General features: G+C 41.4%; 1 protein-coding gene across 32 annotated transcripts in view; it reads right to left on the bottom strand.

Moving 5' to 3' along the window:
• The window catches only part of mical3a (microtubule associated monooxygenase, calponin and LIM domain containing 3a), a 73697-nt gene that overhangs the window by 40868 nt on the left and 17498 nt on the right, over positions 1-15331 (bottom strand). The gene's annotated exons all lie outside the window — the stretch shown is intronic.

The raw sequence follows: 15331 nt of genomic DNA on the forward strand, positions 1-15331 counted from the left end.
CAAGAAGACACATCAAGGGTCAAGCATAGCAAACAAGTGGATGCCTGAACCCTTACGGCACACTTCTGAGAAAGCTAACAGTAAACATCTACCACATTTTGAGGACTTGAAGAAAATGTGGGTGCAATGTAGGTGCAGCTATCACTTAGCATGCTGTGTGACGTCTGTGACTCTGCTACACCTTGACAACAGTAAACCTGGCCTATAATTTAAATAATAGTAGCCTCCTGCAGAGATGCATGTATGCACTCAACAGGAGAGTTTGCACCGTATGCTTCGATCAGAAATCTGTTAGAGTAGGTGAGCAAGAGACGTTTCATTCTCTGACACTAAAATTCCAACCCAAATATTTTGATGCAATAAGAAACTCTTGGTGATTTGGCCAGATTCTAGTGACATCTGGATGAGCTGCTAGACTTCACACATTCACAAAAGAATTACAGATATGCAGCATTCCACTCATATGCAAAACCACCCACACATGCACACACGCAGCATGCTTCTGCTTTTTACTGGTTTTATTACGTCACCAGTACTCTAAAAATAGTGGGGCGATATGGCTTAAAAATAAAATCCCAGATTTTTTCACATGAAACCCGATTTATGAATTTAATCATTTTTTCCCACTTTCCTAAAAACATTAGTGGGTGTCTCCCACTCGGCTGCATGCCTATGTTTGAGGTGCTAAAACAATCAAAGAAAGCATCTTGAAGTTAAAATTGACAATGTGTAGTTCAATTACATTTTCAGCATACCCATAACCAGTCAAGTCTGTGTCATGGGGCTGGCTTTATTGCCATTGATGAATGGACTTAGCAGACACTAGCTAACAAGTTAGCTAAAAACGTGCCAAAGCATTGACATCATGATTGAAAGACATCATACATCACACAGCACAGAATGACATCTCACTCTAATCTCTCAGTCCGGCATTAGGATACAGTCCTCTGTCTCTCGGCATTTAGCTGTCTGTCTGGTTTGTTTACATGGCCCAAAAACGTGTTGTTTAAAGATCTTGTATAACAGGAAGAGCTCTTGCTCCTTCGATCATTTGCCCTACTACATACACACGCAAACAGGCAGTGACAAGGGTGATCAGGAGAGAGTGGAACATCTGTGTTATTAAAGATCAGATAAGATAAAACTTTATTAATCCCAAAGAAATTCTGGCATCAGTGGACATTTAAAGAGAAAATTATGAATTTAGAACTGTAGGTTATAAATATGAACTACAGATAAAAATCTACAGGTGTAAAATCTAAACCAAAGCTAGATGGGTGTAATAATACATAATGTCGCACTGTATCAGAACTACTGTGCTTAGTCTAAGAAGCAGCTGGGTAAAGTTATTTGGTAATAATGTAATATTATGTTCATTGTTTATTACTTCCAGCTTTCCTTTCTACAGAAGGGAATTATACAGTCTGATGGCCAATGGTAGAAAGGACCTCCTGTGGTGCCCCTCAGTAGTCTCAGTCTACTGCTATGTGCTACTGTAAGACAGCAGTGTGGCATGCAGGGGGTGAGACATGTTGTTTAGTCTCTTTGTCTCCTCCACCACAGACTCCAGCTCGGCTCCCATGTCAGAACTAGCCTTCTGCATGAGCTTGTCGAGTCTGTTGGTGTTGGCGGTCTTCATCCTGGTGTCCCAGCACACTACAGTTTAGAAGATGAAGCTGAGATCACCAAGTGATGAAACATCTGTAATTTGGTGCTGCAAACGTTAAAGGACCTGAGTATCATCAGAAGATAATGCAGAACATCCATTTTTACAAAACAGTCCAGCTTGCTGGTAATGTAAGCTGGATCCATACTCCACGAGAACAGAGAACTCCCTTCCCCCTGCCGACGTTACGCCCACAAAATGACGTCATTTTTCTCTCGGACCACCTGTTGTGCAGCGCTCTCGGACACATGGCCCGGGCAGAACTTTTTCTCTCAAGGCTGTGCATCAACCATGCTGTGATTGGATGTGATTGAATTTATTGTGGGCATGATGAATGTGGAGAAGCACAAGAGCTTCTTCAGGTGAAGAACACACAGACAGAAGGAGGAAGTACAACGACGATGGACAGTTTAGATGAGCAGCTGGCAAACAGGAAGGGGAAACATGGCGCACAGAGGAGAGTGTCTGTCCAAAAGGTGGCGATAAAAACTAATCCCAGTATTGATCACGGCGTTACAGTGGCTCGTGCACATTAAACACCGGGAGATGGGATGTATTATTGCAGACAGTCATCCACACGTTCACAGAATTAAACTCACACAGACCAGAGGTCTGCTACAGTCAGCTACACTAATCTTCTATCTATTGTCATGCTGTACGCCCTCTTCCCTGAGCATTGTCAGCTCGTTAGGCCAGGTAACCACGACTGCTCACAATTTGCAATACAATTGCATTGTCAACCTTTTGTGTGTGACGTGCGCTGCGTGGGAGGGCCGTATGAGGAGTTCTGCACACACACGTCTCGCGGAGTATGGTACCTCCGTGCCGAAACGAACTATTTTTTTTACTCTTACCACCCGTGGAGCGAGTTCTCTGGTCTCTGTTCTCGTGGAGTATGGAACAGCCTGTAGACACCCAAATACTTGTGGTTGAAGACTGGAGTTTGTTAGTTAATGCTGAGAGACTGTTCCCTAAATGCCGCCATGGTCAGTGAAAAACAACCCACACAGAGGCACTGAATAACTGTGCTGACAGAATGTTTGTGTCCGCGCAGATGTGCATCCTGAAATACAAAATACATCTTCCGCCAGTCTCCAGCTGAGGAATGACTGATGCTCAGAAGACACCCTTGAAATCAGAATAATACCCCAACCTGTCTGCTCCTCTTATCCATCAGTAGACTTGGCACAGAGAATGCAGGAGTGCAAGACACATTTACTTAATGAAACTCTGCAGCCGACAACAACTGATATTACCAGATCCAAAAACCTGCAGTAATAGCTGGATTTGACAGTTTTATGTATCTTCCCGTTTGCCTTGAGATGAACTTCCATCTTGAATTTGTTCTTGACAGTTAACGATCACCTTAATGTTCCACTTGTGCTCTTTATGACAGCCGCTACATTACAGTAGCACCATAACACTAATTACAGTGCAATGTAACAGCAGGTGTGGTCTATTCATAGGCTGCCTGTGGGCTGTAAATAAATTGTACTGACTAATAAAATAAAAGTACAGTAGTTAACTCTCACTGCTCTTATTAGTTCCTGGTCATTGTGCTGCACTGGCAATTAAGGAATGGTCGCAACATGAAAATGAAAACAAGGAAAGACTAGGCACAAAGACATGACCTCGTGGCTGATATTAGTGGCTTAATCCGTTTCCAGGGATGACTTCCAAAATGTCTATATCACACTATGAGATATATAAGGTCAAGCATAATCATCATCACTCTTGCCATTATCTGGTTACAGCATCAAATATCTGTTTACTAGGCAAGGGACAGTTCAGGAAAAAAAATCCAAACCGTTCAGTACATGTGCCTGGGTTCGGGGTGTGTGTTTTGTTTGATTCAAGTATCAAGTAATGCAGGGAGGCGTTTTTTTCTCCACTGGCATGAAGCTAAGCTGCTGCTGGTCCCGTCATGGCTTACAGAGCGGGATGTAAATAGCAAATTTCAAAGGCAAAATTAAAAAAAAACACACACATTTGCTTAGCTTAGCATAGTCAATGGAGTCCAGGCTAACCTGCTAGCACGTCATGAGCAACTGTGAACAAAACAGCACACACTCGCTGGTAGGAGTGTGCTCACCTGTATGTGCACATGTGTACGCACACCAGGCATCTGTGCACTGACCCCCCCCAACTAAACTAACCTGAAAACCATGACCTCGGAACCCTCGAACCATAGATTTTGTGAACCGATCCACCCTTACTGGTTACAGCCCTTTAGACCCTTATTTGGAAACATACTTCAAACCATAGACTGCATAAAGATAGACAACACAACTCCACCTCTGCCTATCATATAAGCATGAGGCCAAAATATGTTCTTTACAGGCACTGCTACATAGACGCCAAAGGATGAAGCTGTAATGTTGCCATTTGCACAGACCTCCACCTACCTATGTTCCATCCGCTAACATGGAGGAAGTGGCATTTTACTGCAGACAGCAACCAGGAGGCAATTAGGGCCTCATTTGAGGGGGGCTTTCATATCGTTCATGTTCACAAACAGTGTAAACAGTATAAGTGATAAGACACACAGTCAACAGAACTATCTAAGAGCTTGGACTTGTAGAGTGTTCTTGAAGAGGTTTTGCTCCACGAGTCCAGTTGCTTCGCATCAAGTGTTGCTTTTGTATTGCTTTTATTTAAAGTATGCATTCAAATATTGTGAATGTGGGTTACCCAATTTTTGAACCATAAACACAACTACAAAAGTCAGACATGATGGCAACAGTGTGATATTTTCAACTATGATTAGCTTATCAAAAGGAGTGTTTCAGTGGCAATGCAGAACAACCAGGGTCCTGTCAAGATGCAACAAAACAAGTCCATTCATAAAATTGGGTCACTCTGCCACATCAAAAGCATCAGATTGTAATTTTTTTCAAGTGAATTCTTTTACGCACACATCAAAAAGGACTGAAGCTTTGTGTTCATTGCCACTGCTTGCACACCACAGCTAATAGAATGAAACTGGACCCTAAGATTTTTTTTTTTTCAGAGAAACTGCAATTAAGACAATGGAACAGCAGCAGTATGGCGATATCATAAGTGGTACTACAACAACTAAGGAGAAATGTAAACATCTGTGTAGAAAGCATGTTTGTATACAAGATCAAAAACAGTTGGAATATAATTACCTGGGATGGTGGTATTATCACAGCATTTTTATAATACACAACCTGTGTCAACAGCAGGGTTACTTTGATTTAAAAGTATTACTATACTACCCAGTTAAAAAAAATTCATAGCCAACATGAGAGGAGACAGTTATTCACATAGCAGACAAAGCCTTGCAGTTCACAGAGAACACAAACTTTTGTTGACTTGCCTCTGGCAGAGGCCGTCTCCAAACCATCTGGCTTTTGAATCACTTCTGCTTCTGACAGTTCGACTGTGCCGTGCAGCTGAGCACTTCATTTGAGCTCCCACAACTGATGCAGATTTACACCAAACTTCAGTAACAGATAAGCCTCTGAGGTTGAGGCCATACAAATTCAATCTTAACGGCAAAACAGAGTGACATATTAATACTCACTGAAGAGGAAAAACCTTGACTTCTCAATCAAATTCATCACTTTGTGGCATCCTGGGAGGTGTATGCAGCATCCTGTGGCATCACTGGCAGCATGTGTCATATTTTATCTTTTACCTGTTTGACCACTACACAGTGAACTACCAGTAGATGATTGCAAAACCCTAAAATTGACGCATTTTATTGCCTAATGCAGGCTGGAAATATTTGATTTCTTGATTGATTTCTCCAACACCAGAATTTTATTTTAATTACTTTAGAGCACCCAGAAAAACAAGCCAAGCCAACAAAAGAGGCTATGCCTAGCTCCACTTGACCTTCTCAAATGATCTAATCTAAAAGGCTAAAGTGATTGTGGGACAGAAGCAGTCCAGGATTAGTACTGGTTCCAGTCTGCTCAGTTGTCCTGCCGAGACAATCCTCAATTCTGCTTCAAAGAACCAGGCTTTCGCTGAGCCTAAGCCACTTCTGAATCTCTAAAATCAAAACCCTTTCTAACCATAACAGGGAATTTAAAATTAACTCAAAATCTCCTTCTGACGTGACTCATGGGAATATTTACTGATGACAAAGAACAAGTAGAATCTAATTTTCATCTTAGTAATGGCTTCAGGGTACTCTGGGCATAAAACATTTCCAAATAGACCTTCCTGCCAGCACCTGCGCCAGGTATTTGAATTAGGAAACCTTTTAAATCCAGACTGAAATGCCACTTCTCCCATCTTCATGCCTTTCATAACAACAGTGGAGCATGGCACCGCAGTTATGCAGCCATAAACACAACAAACCACAAGAGGGATGGTTAAATGCAAAGACATTGTAAAGCACAGCTTTTACAGCATCCATGCTATCAATAGCACTGCTCATAAAAAATCATGGGTTTCGGCATTTGCTTATCGGTGTTGTTCATTTGTGTATTCACACCTGAGCTTGTAGTGAAATGGAGGAATATATCTGGTTACTCATGGTCTCAGATCCAGCCTTCATACAGAACTAGCAAGTGTAATCTGAGACCAATACGCAACACACAAGTCAACACAGACAAGTCTCCAAGGATTAGTCCTGACCGATGTGGAATGGAGGCACACAAGAGAGAAGGTAAAAGACAGAAGCATAAAGAAGAGACAAGTCTTCAGGATCCAAGATGGGCGTCTGATTTTGAATATAAAGCCAGAAAAAACAAATGAAAATAAAGGTCTGATAAAATGAACACCAGGATAGATTTTGGCCCATATTCTAATACTGCATGACCTCAGACAGTGTCTTTTGTTTCAAAGACTCCATGTTTTCCATATGAAACCAAACATCTCTCTGCGTGTTAAGCCATAAAGAATGATGGACAGGAATAAAAACAGCTAGGCCCTGACATGAAAACTAACCATAAAGGCCTTATAAGTAAGTCATACACTGAAAACACAAAGGCTAAACCGCAGTGTGTTTTTTATCCTGTTAGGCCATGGGAAAACTACAGTACAACTCTGACTACCATTTCAACTCTCCTCGCTCCCTCATATTAATTACAAAGCTAATGTTTACACTTCACAAAGGCTCAGCAAACAGCAAGAATTCCTGACTGAATGTCACAACTGTGTTAGCTAGAAATAATCAAGGAAAGAAGAAGAGACATTTACTGTAACAACGCTGCATTTCAGTCAGCACTAACTAGGGGTGGGACGGTTCAGGAAAAAAAGAAGCTTTCGGTAAACGTGTTTCAGTTCAGGGAGCATGTTCTGTTCGGTTCTGGACATGCGCATCAAGTAATACAGGGAGGCATTTTTACCACAGCACGGAGACGAGTGTTGCCAACTTGGCGTCTCTCTCGCTACGTTTGGTGGCTTTCCAAATCTTTTTTTAATGAAAAGCAACTAGTGACTCTCTCTGGTGACTTTTGGAGACTGACGTGAAATCAATCTGCAGTCAGGCTACTGTCCTCGATAAGCAGCAGCCGTGAGCTCCTCCCCTGCCTCAACGTACTCACAGCCGGTCAGTCACTGTAGCTTCACACAGCAGTTTCAGCTGCAGGCAGAGCAGAGAGACCCACACCACTCTGCGTCCAATCGTGCGCAAAGCTGCCGAAGGTCCCGTCATGGCTTACAGAGCGGGATGTAAATAGCATATTTCAATGGCAAAAATAAAATAAAAACACGGACATCAGTAACGTTAGGGCCTCTGTGTGCAGACAGCAGCGCAGAGAGAAATGACATGCTGCTGTGCAAATAAGATAAATAACATGAGCCGTTTAGTTTGTTTAATAAAGGAACAAGGTATAGCCTGTGTACCTGTTCTATAGGAAAGGTAATCTTAACTGGCTTCTGTTATGATCTGGTGCTATATAGAAATTAAAAAGAAATAAAATTGACTTGACCTGATTTAATGATAGGGGAAACACTGAACTGATTCTTAAATATGTTGAATGTTGGATAAATAGGCTATGTATTTTATGCTTATCTGGTATTTCCAGAGTGTTAAAAGTAGAAAAAACCTCAACAATGTGAACCGAACCGAAAACCGTGACCTCAGAACCGTGATACGAACCGAACCCCGGATTTAGTGGACCGTTCCACCCCTAGCACTAACTAAACTGAGAAGGTGGAAACGTGGTTATCCTCCATCAAACGTGTTGGATATTTGCAAACAAAATGTTTCCATCTAACAAAAACTAGAATTCCCTGTGCATAACAATGCTATCCGAAGCCAAATCATGTGGCCATTTAAAATTGATTGTAAGATTTTATGGATCACTTTTCAAATCCAATCCAAGCTACTTATATGACCCACAAAGACTATTGGTGACCAAGCTTTTGCTATCAGGATCCTAATCTCCTTTTAAATCACTAATCCAATTGTTATTTTTTATTGTATTGTTATTGACTTAATCTGTAGTGATGACTCTTTCTTTGTCCTTAACAATCTTTGTCTTCTTTTGAACTTGTGTTTTGCATCCTCTGTCGTTCTGTGTGGCTCTTGAGCACTGCACAGTTTTCCACTGCTGTACTAGTCCGTACCTAATCTGTTTTTAAAGGCGCTATACAAATGATTTATTTAGGGTTAGGGTTAGGATTATTTAGACGTATAAAACACATTTTCATCTATGTGGCACAAGGCCTCATTTCTGGTCAGATCAGGAAACAACTACCTTTAAAATGTAATAGCAGGAACACCACAAGGGACAAGGGTAGCAGCAGTACATTTGCATAGCTACAGACAGACACAAAAAGAGCTAAGTCAAAGGGTAACAGAGGTATATATCTATAAAAAAAAAGAAACTGTGCATAACACATGAAAACTTGGCCATCAGCAATGCTGACCTCCAAAGGGTGAGAAATGAATACAAGCAAACAGGAATATAACTGGCATGTACACAGCTAGCAGTGTAGTGTAGCTTAGACAGTAATACTGTCTTACACTGAATAAACTGTAATATTTTGTGCATGTAAACATAGGCAGTTAATGACAGCCAGCACAAGCCCTAATCCTGTCACATCCACACTTCTCTAATCTCTGTGCGTGGGCGCAGCAGTCAGCGGTTCAGATGGTAAACAAGTTGCTTGATTGCGTGGTGGAACGTGGGAAGCAGGAGATTTCCTGACTAACCGTTTTTTTTTCCAAACCTTGAAGATGCTTTGACCTTTCTCCAGCACTCAAATATCTTGAAAACGCAACTTGTGACAGCCTGTCAGTGTACAGAGAAGTAGCTACAGGGAGCATGAAGAGCAGGTATACAAATACCTTGCTGGGCCAAGACCTTACCCTCTTTAGTATGAGGTTTAGCCAGTGAGCGCCTATTGCTAAAACTCATTATTCAGCGCTGGCTTTCACTCAGTCTGTAACAAAATCCGTATTTGCACTCTTGCATGACCTTAAAACTGTTTAACTGCACAACAATGCAATGATTTACAGAGCACATTTTTAATTATATAATAATATAAGCCACATGTAACACAAAAAAATGTCTTGATAGCACACATGTGCACATCAAGCAGACAGTAGCGTGAGAATATGCAAGTGGTGGCCTTCTTCCCAGCTACACACTGCTCAATCATTTCATCTCCCTCCCTCCCTCCTCCAAAATAATTTAGCACACACAGGACCAGACGAAGGTCGGCCTTCCTGTGTGAACTGCACAGAGCTGCAGTAGGAAGGTAATTGAACACCCACACGGAGCCATGAAGCACACTGATAGCTTTACAGAAGAAAGCATGAAAACAGATTCCTCCTAAATTACACTGTAATCCCTGTCACCTATTACAAGGTGCAGATGGTAGTCAAACCATGTTAGGCTAATGCAACACAATGCAGTATTTAAACCCTGGATGAAAACCTGGCTACAAATTATGTTTCAATAAATAAACAGAAATGAGCAGTGAGGGCTTGAAAGAAGAGTGTTACAGAAAAGCCAGCAGCAACCTCCAGGGCTCCGAGTGTGGATAAATGAAGTCAGTGCACTTCATGGAACGGCCACTTGAGGCTGGCACCAAAAGCAAATGCATACCCAAGTGCCTGACGTTAAACTGCATCAACAACACCCACCCCTCTTTGCCCATTTTTTGAAGATCAGGCACTGCCAAGACGATGATGTTCATTTAACTGAACAAGGTTTATTATGAATTGTGAAGTGGCTCCAGGAGGTCGCAAATATAAATAAATGGCTGGAAAATGTTCACGCTTTAAATAGCTCATTCTCAGATTTGCTTAATGATCATCCAACTCCTCTGGTGTCCCTGGAGCAGATGTGAGCTACACAAGGATAATTAAGCCTTATGAGGCCGCATAACTCTCTACTTGCCACCCTTATCTCTGAAAAGTTGATTTTGATAAGAATCTCAGGTTCTCTGCTGTTAGCACAGCTAACTGTTAACACAGCTAGGCCTGTCACGATAAACAATAAATCAATTAATTGCACGATAACTTTAAATGGGTTTATAATAAATTACATTTGCGCGGTCTCTCTCCCTCTCCCTGCCAAACAGACCGGATGACAAAAGGCGTCACTCCGTTGCGACGTAGCGTATAAAGTGTGCAAAGTCCGGCTGGCCGACTTTATATGGCCCGTGGCTTCTGTCTTAAGATGTGTCAAATCCACAGGTAGTTCTTATTTTTTAACTCATTGTGTGACGTTCACGTGATGTTCTGAGCAGACCACTGTCAGCTCGCTGTCGCAACGGTGCGTCACAGTGCTGCAGGGCTTAAGCTGGATCCATACTCCGCGAGACAAAGAGCGGAGAACGCGCTCCACGGGTGGTAAGAGATACAAAAAAAAGGTCTTTTCCGCACTGAGGTACCATACTCCGCGAGACGCGTGTGTGCAGAACTCCTCATACGGCCCGCCCACTAAACTATAAGGAAAGACTTTACTGAGTTTTTTAACACACCACAAGGACGTGTGCCATGGCAAGAGGGCATTATACAGAGAGGGTGCCTGCAACAGCGTGAGATGTCCGGCGATGAGTTGTGAAAATGCGACATTAAAAGTAACAATAGCAAAGATTCAGTGTTTGTGCCTTTATGACCACATTTGCACATCTACTGTGTTCCAATGTGCCTGCGATACTTCAAACTGTCCGGTGATGAGCTGTGAAGATGCGACATTAAAAGTAATAACAATAGCAAAGATATACAGACATTGTTAACGAGCCTATTATGCCCGGGTATGTAGGAGTATATAGAATGGTAATAACAGTCACCATCTGGTATGTGTGAACGGCTGTCTGGAGTTATTGGTGACAAATCACCCTGACTTGCCTTTCTTTCTTTCTTTTATTGCTCATCATGCAAACCAGTATGGTCTTATCTAAATCTGTTGAATCAGCGCTGTTTATACACCTACCTATATACCTGGAGAGGCTCTTGCGCTTCTCCACTTTCATCACACCCACAATAAATTCCGACCGATCACAGCATGGTTGCCGCACAGCCTTGAAAGACATTATATGTCATTATCATTATATTAGTTGAACATGGTCTCAAAACGACAATGTTATCGCTTATCGCAATAATTTCTCTTGGCAATTAATCACCCAGCAAAATTTGTTATCGTGACAGGCCTAAACACAGCCTCACCCTGATGGAAAAATACAACCAGGAGACCAGAGAAGATGAGGTTCATGTGGGTCTGCTCACTTTCTTTTGGACAGGAACATTAGGTGGGCTTGTTTTCTCTATCAGGCCTGCCAGAGAAGAATTTGTCTCTTGTCTACATAGCAGATAACAAGGCCCTGAGGCTCCTCCACACACAGCCAGAGAGCGACTGTGAAATCTGATGTGGTCTCACGAGAAATGAACGGTTTTAGAGGAGCACAGGGGCCAGACTTGAAAGGTGAACGGCTATAAGCTCAGCAGCTGTTATCATTTTTTGGGTTTTTTTTTGTTTTTTTTTTTCCCCCTGCAGATGTAAGAGTATAAAATTATGTCAGAATAAGACCTGAATGGGTGCAGTAAGCATGACCACAATCTACCAGGCTTCACCAGCTGCTTAGTAACACACTGGGTGCTGCTGCTGTCTCATCTCTTGGAGTGCAGAGACATGGTTTATTAATTGTGTGGATCTTTGTCTACAGACATTTCAGGATTTTTCCTTCAATGGGTAGAAAAATGTGTAGCATCACATTACATTATATTAGTCTGGCTATGATAATTGATGGCCATTTAAGCTATCTATTGTCTGGCAAAGTACGCATCTGAAGACAACAACAACAATATTCAAATGCTAATATCAAAATTTAACAACAGCAACACCTAAACTGATAAAATTTAAATCATATATGTAGCTCTCTGTGACTGCCAGAGACATCTGGAGTTTAAGACCACACTTTAAGACCACCAGAAAAGGCTGATCTGCATGTGATTCTGCACCCCCTAAGCATGGCAGTTAGCACTAGGTACAAACACACAGTTGAGATAAATATTACAGTCACATGGTTAAAGGTTGTATTTGAACTGGAAGGGTCAATGTGTGTGAACAGCCCCCGGTTTGGAAAAGTTGGATGATCATATGATTAGATATAACTTTAAGCCCTTGTACGTGTGGGGATTCCTTTTTCAAGAATCCTGCTCTACAACCACAATATCTACAGTGCTCTTCTTCCCTTTCTGCTATTGTTTATGTATAACTCCCCAAAAAGTGTCCAAAAATGCAATTCAAACTAGATATACTGCTATATTTAGCCCCTTAATTAGCAAAGAATTAAAAAACATGTTTGTCACAGACATCTTCCTACAATAAAGTTATTATATTACTAAAGTTATCTAATTCACAAAAAAAACACTGTAGACAGGAGGAAATAAAGCACCTGATGTGTTAGCAAAAACAATCACTAATTTCCACATCATGCAGAAGCATTGTCATTGATGCTGACTTGTATGGCCAGCTCAATTCAATATTCTAACATATATTCTATGCTACATAGTCCATTGGAATAAAAATAAACACTGAATTGTGGACCTTGATCGGCAGCTTCAAGCTAGCAGCCAGCTTAACAGTAGCAAGCTCTATTTAGCAAGACTATTGGTCTGCAATAAACCCCTTAGCTGTTCATGGGAATTTATGAATTTAGGAAATGAATGAAGACGTAAAGATTATCATGTTTGCAATTTATGATTTAGTAGGAACTATAAACTGTGTGTTTCTACAACACTGTTTTACGGGCACAATATATATTTGATGATACCAAACTTACAATAATATGCAGAGATTGCAGTTCTGCAACGGTGTTCAAGGGTCAAGCAGCATGTCAACAATCTCATTGGCCTCAGGAATGCATTCGTCATACTGACCTACTCCTGACCTCTAAGGTAGAAGACACAGCCAAGGAGTAAGTATTTAATCCACAGCTGTGGGAAATCACCAAAGTAAGTGGACATGGGCCATATAGTAAGTCTCACTGACACAAAACCTCAACTGGTGGCTCCACATCTGATCTTCCATGTACGTTTTAAGTTCAAATGATTGACTGGAAGTGATGCAAAAGAAAAATGGCACACACTTTTATTACCATTCTTCAAGGACCTCTAGAGTAATAGGATAGAGATTATATTTTGTTCTAAGTTCATACTCTAACAGGTTTGGCAATAATAATCTTAATTGCATTTTAATGTCTTTCTCTAGGCTGTTTGGTTTTACAATGTCTGTCTGACTCAACACTCAGGAATACTCTAATCATCATGACCTCATTCAGTAACGGACACAGTTGAAAAGGCTAACATGGTAATTGTCCTTCAATTCACTTATTTCCATACAGTAAGTGCCTGCTGAAGAACATAACCCTCCATCAGTGAACAACATGCCATTAGCATTTAGTTACAGGCCCACATGTCTCCTTTTAAGGCCTTGCTACAGACTATATGGCTGCTACAGTCTGGAAGTTTGACATCAGCAGGAGCCACCAAGTGTCAAATGAGTCAACCAGAGTCAACAAACCTCCAGGCGAGAAACCTGACAGTTGGGATGCAACCAGTCGCCCATGACACAGCAGGAGCTGCCATCAGAGGACTTCCTTCCTTCCTTCCTTCCTTTCATTTAGCACTAGTTTTCAAACCCACCACACTTTTCAGGGTCACAGGGGGTCAGAGCTGGGCAGGAATTCATATCTCCCTCTGAGAGTGACAATCAGCAAGGGGTCAGAGTGACTCATTATTGTTATGCTGGGCAGCTTGGAGTGTATATAGACCGGTGCATGGGTTGAATCTGTCATAAGGAAATTACCTTTTAATGGTATTTTGCCACAATTTAACAGGATGTAAGTGAGGGAGAAAATAATAAACTTGGACTAACCAACCTGAACTCTTCAACTGCATCTTCATAAGAGAGAACTGTGGCTAGCTTCAACATATTTATTCAATAATAACTTTAACTGTGGCATTTTGTCAAGTTAAGCCCCTTCCCACAAAGATAAGGAGCACCTAATATCAATACAAAAGATTAGAGCTTATAAATCGATGTATAGGTCTCAGAGAAGGAAAATCAAATGAGCAAATAATACAATTAATCATTGCTGAGTTTAAAATAAATGCTCCTGTTCCACTGAACTTCTGTAACACAACTTCAATACAGGACATGTAACATGGCTGGCTTTATTTTTCAAGTGCCGTTCATTCAGTCTTACTCAAAATGTTTTACTTAAATGTTTCTGAATGTCTTCATTCAGACATTGTCACAACACCGACAGGGGTCGTTATCTTGTGCAATGCCGTGCTATGTTTTGAGAAAAGGGACTAGGATGCTCATCTGACATGAAGCTGTCAATTAAGGGAAAAGATAGAAAATCATATAAAAGGAAAGGGAGGATTTCATGTATGCTGTGCAAGTCGGACATAACCACAACAGCCAACTCCTGTCTGTTCGTATGCTGAGTCAGCCACCAAACAAACATCCTCCTCCTCCTCTGCTCCGTATCCTGATCTCATAAAAACATTAACAGACATCACACACACTAATTCACATCTTAGTAAAATACAAAAAAGAAAAACAAACCCAGCAAAAGTCAATATCACTGATCAATAAAACAAATGCTCAATCACTGGACTGGGATAGGATAAGAGTCTTTGTCAGAGGGAAATGTCTGTCAGGTCAGGATCTCCCCGCTCCACTTAACCACAGACTGACTCCAGCTGCTGGAAGCTGATGTATGGACTGATGTGGGTCAGCTGGAGTAAGTGTGGTATTGTTATTGTTAAGGTCAGTGAAGACAGACCAAAAATAAATAACGGCATGCACCAAGCAAGAGGAGGATTTCAGTGACTAGACACGAAAGGCCTCGGGGGTACAATCCAGGTATGGGCAAGTACATGTGGCAGTAATTAGCAGCAACATATTGAGATTGATGAGATCATATAGATGTTTGATTTTCTGCCATAAAATGAAATTTCTAATTATGAAGTCACAGTTTTAAATCGTGTGATTCTACTAGCATGATGTGCATATAAAAGTGGATTCATGAATGAGGTTATAGATGTACAGCACACCACCATACTTCCATGACAGCCCTGAAAAATCATCAACAATCTCAGATATGACTCTGCGTTCTCAAACATGAGAATATTATGCACTATACACAAATAAATATGGAGCCAAACGTGTGCTGCCACCATCCACCACATTCCACAGGCTGCCTGTCCCATTAAAG

Source organism: Parambassis ranga, chromosome 6 (genome assembly GCF_900634625.1).
Source record: "Parambassis ranga chromosome 6, fParRan2.1, whole genome shotgun sequence".
NCBI classification, from domain to species: domain Eukaryota; kingdom Metazoa; phylum Chordata; class Actinopteri; family Ambassidae; genus Parambassis; species Parambassis ranga.